Here is an 11,663-nt window from a genome sequence, read left to right as displayed (position 1 = left end):
GATTTAAAACCTTGATGATTCAAGTTAAATAATTTTGGCTAGAATATATCATAGGTGATATATTCATAGGGAAAAGCTCCTTGACATTGGTCTTGGCGATGAATTTTTAGACATGACACCAATAGAAAGGCAATACAAACAAAAACATACAAATGGGACTGCATGAATTTAAAAAGCTTCTGCACAGCAAAGAAAAAAAAACACAATACAAAGGCAAGCTACAGAATAGGAGAAAAACTGGAAACCATATATCTGATAAGGGGTTAATATCCAAAATATATAAGAAACTTGTATAACTCATTAGCCAAAATCCAAATAACCATATTAAAAATAGACAAAAGATCTGAATGGACATTCTTCCAAAGAAGACATATAGATGGCCAACACGTACATGAGAAGGTGCTCAATGTTACTAATCAGGGAAATGCAAATCAAAGCCACAATGAAATATCATCTCACACCTATTAACATGGCTTTTCTCAAAAAGACAAGAGAGGGATGCCCAGGTGGCTCAGTTGGTTTGCATCTGACTCTTGATTTCGGCTCAGGTCATAATCTCACCATTCATAGGATCAAGCCTGCATTGGGCTCTGCCCTGATGGCACAGGGCCTGCTAGGGATTCTCCCTCTCCTTTGCTCTCTGCCCTTCCCCAGCTAGCACAAGCACACGTGTGTACTCTCTCTCTCTCAAACTACATAAATAGGGACACCTGGGTGGCTTAGTTGGTTTGGCGTCTGGCTTCAGCTCAGGTCATGATCTCATGGTTTGTGAGTTTGAGCCCCACATTGGGCTCTGTGCTGACAGCTCAGAGCCTGGTCCCTGCTTTGGATTCTGTGTCCCCCTCTCTCTCTACCCCTCTCCCACTTGCACTCTGTCTCTCTCTCTCAAAATAAGTAAACATTAAAAAAGTAAAAATAAAAATAAATAAACATTTTAAAAAAGACAAGAAATAATAAGTATTGATGAGGTTATGGAGAAGAAGGTACTCTTGTACACTATTGGTGGGAATTTCAATTGGTACAGCCATTATGGAGAACATTATAGAGGTTCCTTAAAAAATTAAAAGAAGCACTTCTTGGCATATATCTGAAAGAATCCAAATCAGGGTTTTGAAGACATATCTGCACTCCCATGTTTGTTGTGGCATTAGTCACAATAGTCAAGATGTGGAAACAACTTAAGTGTCTCTCAATGGATTAATGGATAAAGAACATGTGATATATATCCAGATCTCTCTCTCTCTCTCCATATATACATATACATATACATACACACATACACATATATACACACACACCATGAAATATTTTTTGATGCTATATGTATAACTTACATATTACATTAGTTAAGGTGGATAATATAATTTGATATTTGTATATTTTGTGAAATGATCACCATAATAAATCCAGTTAACATTCATCACCACACAGTTATAATTTTGTTTTTTTATGATGAGAACTTTTTAAATTAAATATCTATTCAATTCCAGTACAGTTAATATATAGTGTTATATTAGTTTCAGATGTACAATATAGAGATTCAACAATTCTGTATATCACCCAGTGCTCATCATGACAAGTGCACTCCATAATCCCCATTACCTATTTCAGCCATCCCCCAACCCATCCCTCTGGTAACCATAGTGATGAGGACTTCTAAAAGCTACTCTGTTAGTTGTTTTAAAATATACAATATTATCCCTACCTGTAGTCACCATGCTGTACTACCATGGAATACTATTCAGCCATTAAAGAGAAGAAAGTCCTACCATTTGCAACAACATGGGTGATACTGGAGGGTATTATGCCATGAGAAATAAGTCAGAGAAAGATAAATACTGTCTGGTATCACTTATATGTGGAATCTAAAGGGAAAAAAAGGCTACCCTCAAATTGTAGAATGGTTGTTGCCAAGGACTGGGGATTGGAGAAAGGAGAAGATATTGGTCAAAGGATAAAAAGTTTGAGTTATCAGATGACTAGGTTGTGAGAATCTAATGTACAGCATGATGACTTAGTTCACAATACTATATTGTATACTTGAAATTTGCTGAGAGTAGATCTTAAGCACTCTCACCAAAATAAATAAATAAATAAATAAATAAATAAATAAATAAATAAATAAATAATAAAAATTTAAAAAGTGTGAGGTGATAGATGTGTTAATTAACTTGATTTTGGTAAATATGTATATCAGATCATCACATTGTGCATTTTAAATAAATACAATTTGGCAATTATATCTCAATAAATCTTGGAGGTTAATCTCTGTCCTTAGATAGCCTCGGTGTTTTGTAAAAGCTGCGAGTCTCTTTAAAACTCCATCTAGTGTCAACTATACTCAAAAAAAAAAAAAAAAAAAAAAAAAAAAAGCAAAACCCTTCATCTGGTTCCTGTTTCCTTCCCTGCACCATCATCTCCAGCCTCTCCTTCTTCATCCTTTTCCTAACACCTCTTTTGTTCCTACTTCAAAATTTATTGTCTCCAGTTCAGGATTATTCATATATTTACCTAAAGCCTCCTCTTTTATTGTAACTTATGACTGCATCTTCTGAAATTTAAGAAAGATAATATGGCTCAACATTTAACCTTTCACTGTTATCTAGTAATTCATTTTTTCTCTTAGAAAACACATCTCTTTTCAGTGTGGAGATTTACGTAATTTGTAATTACTGGCATAAGTGAATTCTGAATCCTTAAAGGGCATTTGTATAAATTCATACTCAGTCTGCTTTTTATCTTCCCTCTTTAAATGTGCTTCCCATTTTGTTTGTTTGTTTTGTGTATGTACATGTATGTGTTTCTTAGGCGAGGGACATCCCTCCGTTTTCTGGTTCCTGAGAACTGCAGGGAATTCTGTTGGTTAATCCTTTCCAAGATATACTATCTCTTTTTTCCTGGGCCCGGGGCAGCAGGGCCCTCTGGTGAAGGCTATTAAGGGAAGTCCATAGAGAATTATATTGAAGGAGCCTCTGGCTAATGAGCTTGACCCTGAGACTCTGTGAGTCTTCATCGCCAGTGGCTCATGGGTGACATTTGATGGATGGGGTAAAGTTGCCAGGGGACTGTTTGCTAAGCTTAAAGAAATGCAATTGATTTACAACTGGACAGAAGTCTCTAGCAGGACTATATAGTACTTGTGGGGATAATGTACCTATTAGGAATTTTCTAATTAATTAGTAAGGGCAGAGGTCTGACATACAGTCTGAATTAGGAATGTGTTACAGGGGTCAATAATAGTTATGGAAAAAGATGTAGGTGAGGCCAGACTTTGTCAAGATTATAGTAAGATAGGTGTCTGTAGTGGGAGACCACTACTCCCTGTAGTACTATGATTACCTTCACTGTATCTGTTACCATTGACTATTCTTTCTTCTTCTGTCAATCACCTTTTGGGCTTATGCCTTAAATGTCTGAATGCCCTAGTTGTTGTTCTCAGACCACCTCTTTTCTCAGTCTCTACATTCCAGGAGCTCTTACTCACACACCAAGTTTCCAGAGCATGCTGGTAGCTGTTAGTATATTCAGCTATCTTCTAGACTTCTCTTCTGATTCGTCTCAGCATCTTGACCTCAGCATATCAAAAACTAAACATGTTATCTGCCCTTTTCCCCACCTACAACCTTGGTTCCTCCTGTATTTCCTATTTTGGATAAATGGCACTGTCCTCCACCTGGTTGGCCTAAGCAATGGTCTTTAGGGGTCATCCTGGACTCCTCCCTCTCTTGTATCCCAAGCTCTGTCTTTTTTGATGCCTGTTTTACCTTTCAATGCTGATTAATTACTTCCTGGACCCTGGCATCATTGTCTTTCACTTAGACTACCCTAAACTTAACATAGCTTAAAACCATTCAATGACTCATTATTATCACTAGAAATCAAGTATTTACCCCTTAGCTTGGTGTACAGGCTGTTTATGATTCACACTCTGCTTATATTCCCAGCTTTATATTCCCTAATGTCTTAAGCTCCATCTATATCAAAGGGTCTGTCATTCTTAGAAGATGTTGGAGTATTTATATACCTCTAATTCTGGCACATCCCTCTACCTGCAATGTCTTCTTTCTACCTTCAACTGTAAATTACTATCTTTCAAAACCCAACCTAGAATTCACCTCTTCTGTGAAGTCTTCCTACATTAATGGTTGCTCCCAGAGTTAATTGCTTTCCGCTTTGCATTACTTGTATGCCTTGTGTGTATTTTTATTATAGAATTAGTTACATTATATTGATATTTCCTACTTGTTTTTCTTGTTTTTTTTTTTAATGTTTTATTTTATTTTTGAGAGAGAGAGAGAGAGAGAGCAAGAACGGGAAGGGCAGAAAGAGGGAGAGAGAGAGAATACAAAGCAGGCTCCATGCTGTGAGCACAGAATCCAACGTGGGGCCTGAACTCGTGAACCATGAGATCATGACCTGAGCTGAAGTCAAGAGTCAGCCACTTAACTGACTGAGTCACCCAGGTGCCCCTCCTACTTGTTTATCTTAATAAACTTTGAGTTTGTGATTTATCTCTGATATTCTGAATTGCACAGCTTCAGAGGAGGTCCCAGAGGAGCCAGACTAAAAAAGCATTAGCAGGAAGCCATAAAAACTGAGCAGAGATGTATCAACTGTAGCACACAATAGGGGATACAAAGTTTATAGTTTGAGTCCGTGCATGTTAACTGACTAATGAAAAAAGATCTAACAGTTTCCAAACTCAACTAAATCTAGAGATGCTACAATATACTACAATGTCCAGTTTTTAACCAAAGCTATGGAAATGCAAAGAAATAGGAAAAATGTGGTCCATACTGAGGAAAAACTCAGTAAATAAAAAACTGTATCTAAGAAGGACCAAATATTAGATTTAGCAGATAGATACCAAAGCAGCTATAAATATGTTCAAATAATCAAAGAAAAATATTTTTTAAAAGTTTTAATGAATGAAAATATAGGGATCTCATCCAATAAATGTAATATATATTAAAAATCCAGGAGCTGAAAATATAGTCACTGAAATGAAAAGTTCACCAGATGGGCTCAACAGAAAATTGGAGATGGCAAAACAAAGGAACAAACAAAAACAGCAAAACAAAATCCTAAAACCAACTAACCAACCAAAAAAAAAAAAAAAAAAAACAAACCCTAAAAACCAAAGCCAACCACCCAACCAGTGAAAACTAAAACCCGAAACAAAAGAATCCATGAATTTGAAGGTGGATAAATAGAAATTACTCAATCCAAAGATGGAAGAAAAAGGATTCAAAGAAAGTGAATAGAACTTCCAACATTTGTGGGATAATATGAAGTGGTGCAATATGGGCATTGCTTCCCCAGAAGGACAGGTGAGAAAGAGATAAAATATTTAAAAAACAGTGGTTGAAAACCTACCAGATTTGATGGAAAATACTTCTTTAAGATGCAGGAAATTTAACAAACTATTAGCAGGGTGAATACAAAGAAAACTACTTTTAGGTACATTGTACTTAAACTGCAAAGATAAATTTTTCATGCTAGAGAAAATAATACATATATAAAGGGGAATAATGATATGACAAAGGGCTGACTTGTCATCAGAAGCAGTGGAGGCCAGAAGATGTTAGAACAACATTTTCAAAGTACTGAGAAAAAAAAAACAACTATCACCTAAGAATTTCATATCCAGTGAATATATTCTTTAAAATAAAGGCAAAATAAGGACATTTTCATACAAAAACTGGGAGAAATTATTGCCAGCAGACCAGTGCTATAAGAAATGCTAAAAGAAGTTCTTCAAGATAAAAGGAAATAACACTAAATCTATAGGAAGTGATAAGGAAATGAAGAATATATGTTATATAACACATTTAAAAAGATATGTAACTTAAAGCGAACATTATTTTCTAAATTTATTTTTGTAAAATTCAAGCATAACAGTGTTATATTCGTTTCAGGTGTACAATATAGTGACTCAGCAATTCTATACATTACTCAGTGCTCATCATGATGAGTATACTCTTAATCCCACCCACCCTCCTCTCTCTGGCAACCACCAGTTTGTTCTTTATATTTTAAAGTCTTTTTCTGTTTGTCTTTTTTTTCCTTAGTTCATTTGTTTTGCTTCTTCAATTCTATATATTAGTGAAATCATATGGTATTTGTCTTTCTCTGACTGACCTACTTCACTTAGCATTATACTCTTTAGGTCCATCTGTGTTTTTGCAAATGGCAAGATTTCATTCTTTTTTAAGGCTGATTGTTACTCCATTGTGTGTGTGTGTGGGGGGGGGGTATTGGTTTCAGGAGTAGAATTTAGTGATTCATTGCTTACATATAACAACCTGTGCTCATCATAACAAATGCCCTCCTTAATACACATCACCCATTTAGCCCATCCCCACCCCCCACATCCCTCTATCAACCTTCAATTTGTTCTCTATCATTAAGAGTCTTTTATGGTTTGCTTCCCTCTCTCTTTTTATCCTTTACCATATGTTCATCTGTTTTGTTTTTTAAATTCCACATGTGAGTGAAATCATATGGTATTTCTCTTTCTCTGACTGGCTTATTTCACTTAGTATAATACACTATAGCTCCATCCAAGTCATTGCATATGGCAAGATGTCATTCTTTGTGATGACTGAGTAATATTCATACAATATACAAGATATTGTATATATATTCCACCTCTTCTTTATTCATTCATCTGTGGATGGACATTTAGGTTGCTTCCATATCTTGGTTATTGTAAGTAATGCTGCAATAAACACAGGGGTGGATGTCTTTTCAAATTAATGTTTTCATGTGTTGGTGTTATAGTGGTGAGCATAGCTGCCTTCCAAATTAATGTTTTCGTTTTCTTTGGTAAATACTCAGTGGTAGAATTACTGGATCATGTGATATTTCTATTTTTAATTTTTGAGGAACCTCCATGCTGTTTTCCACAATGGCTGCACCAGTCTGCATTTCTACCGACAGTGCATGAGGGTTCCTTTTTCTCCACATCCTCACCAACACTTGTTATTTCTTGTGTTTTTTATTTTAGCCATTCTGATTGATGTGAGGTGATACAGTGTTCTCATTATAGTTTTGATTTGCAGCTCCTTGATAATGAATGATGTTGAACATCTTTTCATGTGTCTATTGGCCGTCTGTTTGTTTTCTGTGGATAAATGTCTATTTATGTCCTCTGCCCAATTTTTAATTGGATTATTTAGGGGGTTTTGCTGTTTGCAAAAATTATTATACTGCATTATTCTGTTTATAATGTATATAGTTATATCTGATGACCATAGCCCTAAAGAGGGGGGAGGTAAGTAGAAATACACTGTTGCAAAGTTTCTATATTATATGAAGTAATTCAATATTACTTTAAAATATATTGGGTTAAAATTTAAGTTCAACCACCATAAAATAATGCAAATTAATATAGCTTTAAAGTCAATAAAAAATAAATGCAATGTTAGAAAACATTTGATTAACATAAAAGAATGCAGGAAAGGAGGATCAGGAAGAAAAAATAAACAAGACAAATAGAAAATAGCAAAATGACAGACCTAAATACAACTATAGCAATAGTTATATTAGGTATAAATGGGCTAAATATTCCAATCAAAAGACAGAGATTGTTAGACTAGATTAAAATAAGCAAAAGCCAAGTATATTCTATGAAAAAGACATGGTTTATTTATTTGTTGTTATATTATTTTTTGAATAAAAGACACATTTTAAATACAAAGATGACACAAATGGGTTAAAAGAAAAAACATGGAAGAAGATATATTAGGCAGGCCCTAAAAAACAAAGTTGGAGTGGTATTTGTATCAGACAAAATTCCCTCAGGACAGGGAATAGTACAGAGACAAGAGGGGCACTTCCTGATAATAGAGTTAATACTTCAGGAATTTTTAACAACATTAAATGTGTATAAACTTGGTAAAAAACAGTAGTAGGTAATAATAATTATTAGGACCTTAACCCTTTTCAAATTAACAAACTTTTTTCAAAAGTATTTGAAGAGTATGTCAGAAGTAACAAATAGTTAACAAATATTGTAGTGACAAAAGGGATGTATATTATCTGGGCACAGACTCATTTCATCATTTCAATATACACAATGTTCAAATCATCCTTCTAATGATTTGCAGTAAAGAAAATTCCTACACCTTTCTTATTGATGAATTGGTCACATTTAACGCACTTTTTCAATGTTTTTACACATTTTATTTTTTCCTTAAACCTCACTATTTATAGGTATTTGAAACCCAGGAAAATAAAGTTCATTTCCTTCATCTTTATGATGTTCTTTCATGTTTTGGTAAAACCAGCCAACTCTCACTCAAGACAAGATTATTCTTTCCTTTTTCTTGATGAACAGAAATACATCCAAAGAATTCACACATATCTCCTTACTAGCACATTCATTCTTTTATATTTCTTCAAAAGTGGAATATGCATGTTAATAAAACTCAAGGATATGTGTGAATTCTTTTTAATATAGTAATTGATACCTACTTTATGATGTAGAAAAAGAATACAGGTAAATGAAAATTATATTGTCCAGGAATTCAGATGTTATTTATCCATTTAAAAAGTAATATCAATTTGAGATCTTAAAGTTAAACAGGGATATGAAAATTACAGGTTTGAGTTACACATTAAGTTATTACAATTTGTAACATTAAAAAGTTTTAGTAGCATAACGTTTTTAAAAGTGTTAACACTACTACTGCAACTTTATTTAATTTAACAAATTTTTATAGTCTTAAACAATTTGTAATAATTTTCACTCACAAAATCAATATAGGAAATTTAGAAAATTTTAACCATGAGAAAATTGTACCTTGTGCAAACTAGAATATTGTACTTACTTTTTTTTATGAACTGGTAAAAACAGGGAGAATATAGAGTTAGGTTTATTTCTTTATTTTTTTTATTTATATATGAAATTTATTGTCAAATTGGTTTCCATACAACACCCAGTGCTCATCCCAAAAGGTGCCCTCCTCAATACCCTTCACCCACCCTCTCCTCCCTCCCACCCCCCATCAACCCTCAGTTTGCTCTCAGTTCTCAACAGTCTCTTATGCTTTGGCTCTCTCCCACTCTAACCTCTTTTTTTTTTTTTCCTTCCCCTCCCCCATGGGTTCCTGTTCAGTTTCTCAGGATCCACATAAGAGTGAAACCATATGGTATCTGTCTTTCTCTGTATGGCTTATTTCACTTAGCATCACACTCTCCAGTTCCATCCACGTTGCTACAAAAGGCCATATTTCATTTTTTCTCATTGCCACGTAGTATTCCATAGTGTATATAAACCACAATTTCTTTATCCATTCATCAGTTGATGGACATTTAGGCTCTTTCCATAATTTGGCTATTGTTGAGAGTGCTGCTATGAACATTGGGGTACAAGTGCCCCTATGCATCAGTACTCCTGTGTCCCTTGGATAAATTCCTAGCAGTGCTATTGCTGGGTCATAGGGTAGGTCTATTTTTAATTTTCTGAGGAACCTCCACACTGCTTTCCAGAGCGGCTGCACCAATTTGCATTCCCACCAACAGTGCAAGAGGGTTCCCGTTTCTCCACATCCTCTCCAGCATCTATAGTCTCCTGATTTGTTCATTTTGGCCACTCTGACTGGCATGAGGTGATATCTGAGTGTGGTTTTGATTTGTATTTCCCTGATAAGGAGCGACGCTGAACATCTTTTCATGTGCCTGTTGGCCATCCGGATGTCTTCTTTAGAGAAGTGTCTATTCATGTTTTCTGCCCATTTCTTCACTGGGTTATTTGCTTTTCGGGTGTGGAGTTTGGTGAGCTCTTTGTAGATTTTGGATACTAGCCCTTTGTCCAATATGTCATTTGCAAATATCTTTTCCCATTCCGTTGGTTGCCTTTGAGTTTTGTGGGTTGTTTCCTTTGCTGTGCAGAAGCTTTTTATCTTCATAAGGTCCCAGTAATTCACTTTTGCTTTTAATTCCCTTGCCTTTGGGGATGTGTTGAGTAAGAGATTGCTACGGCTGAGGTCAGAGAGGTCTTTTCCTGCTTTCTCCTCTAGGGTTTTGATGGTTTCCTGTCTCACATTCAGGTCCTTGATCCATTTTGAGTTTATTTTTGTGAATGGTGTGAGAAAGTGGTCTAGTTTCAACCTTCTGCATGTTGCTGTCCAGTTCTCCCAGCACCATTTGTTAAAGAGACTGTCTTTTTTCCATTGGATGTTCTTTCCTGCTTTGTCAAAGATGAGTTGGCCATACGTTTGTGGGTCTAGTTCTGGGGTTTCTATTCTATTCCATTGGTCTATGTGTCTGTTTTTGTGCCATAGAGTTAGGTTTAAATGAAAATTATTAAATTAGTCTAATTTGTACAAAACATCTTGATAAAACTGTTACTTTTTCTAGTACAATTTTAATATATTTCATTTTATAAACCAAATTTTAAAGAATCTTCTTAAAATATTTTTTAACATTTTATTTTATTTTTTGAGAGACAGTATGAGACACAGCATCAGCAGGGGAGGGGCAGAGAGAGAGGGAGATACAGAATCCAAAGCAGGCTCCAGGCTCTGAGCTGTCAACACAGAGCTCAATGTGGGACTTGAACCCATGGACTGTGAGATCATGACCTGAACTGAAGTCAGATGCTCAACTGACTGAGCCGCCCAGGTGCCTCATAAAGATTTTTTAAATCATGTTTAGAAGCTCTGATTATCTCTCTTATCTTATAAACTAGTAACCAAGGCCATCAACTTAATTTATAGGTAAACTTTTTTTCCAGTTTGTTTCTTTTTGAGATAGAGAAACAGAGTGTGAGCTGGGGAGAAGCAGAGAGAGAGGCAGACAGAATCTGAAGCAGGCTCCAAGCTCTGAGCTGTCAGCACAGAGCCTGATGTGGTGCTTAAACCCACAAACTGTGAGGTCGTGACCTGAGCCGAAGTTGGAAGCTTAACCTACTGAGCCACCCAGGCACCCCATAAACTTTTTATTATTTATTAGAGCTACAATAGAAATAGAAAATTTTTCCTTGGAAGAGACAAAATAACAAAATATTAGATTTAAATTTTTTTCTTTAGGAAACTCTTGAGTTTCTTTTTCAAATTTATATTAGTATTTAATTTATCACTTCCCTCTTTAAAAGTCAATAAGAAGAGAAGTTACCACGTTAGATTTTAAGAGACCTTGTAATCTGATTTATTCCTATTTTATATTAGATATGTTTATCTGGATTAGATGTTCTTAGAGTTGAACAGAACAATTTCTTTTTTTTTTTATTTAAAAAAAAATTCTTTTCAACGTTTATTTATTTTTGGGACAGAGAGAGACAGAGCATGAACGGGGGAGGGGCAGAGAGAGAGGGAGACACAACATCGGAAACAGGCTCCAGGCTCTGAGCCATCAGCCCAGAGCCCGACGCGGGGCTCGAACTCACGGACCGTGAGATCGTGACCTGGCTGAAGTCGGACGCTTAACCGACTGCGCCACCCAGGCGCCCCTGAACAGAACAATTTCTAAAAGACTCTTTGATCTTCAAAGTTTCTCAAGGAAGCACGAAAAAGAATTAAAAAAAGGAAGTGAAAGGGACTGGTTATAAACTGATATGGAAAACACTACAGGTTACTAAAGGAGGCTTAGATACAGGAAAATATATTTTCTCACACACACACACACACACACACACACACACACACACACACACACAC

This window comes from Herpailurus yagouaroundi, unplaced genomic scaffold, assembly GCF_014898765.1.
Source record: "Herpailurus yagouaroundi ecotype Mexico unplaced genomic scaffold, PumYag 159, whole genome shotgun sequence".
Classification (NCBI taxonomy): Eukaryota; Metazoa; Chordata; class Mammalia; order Carnivora; family Felidae; genus Herpailurus; species Herpailurus yagouaroundi.
Note: the sequence above shows the minus strand (reverse complement) of the source record.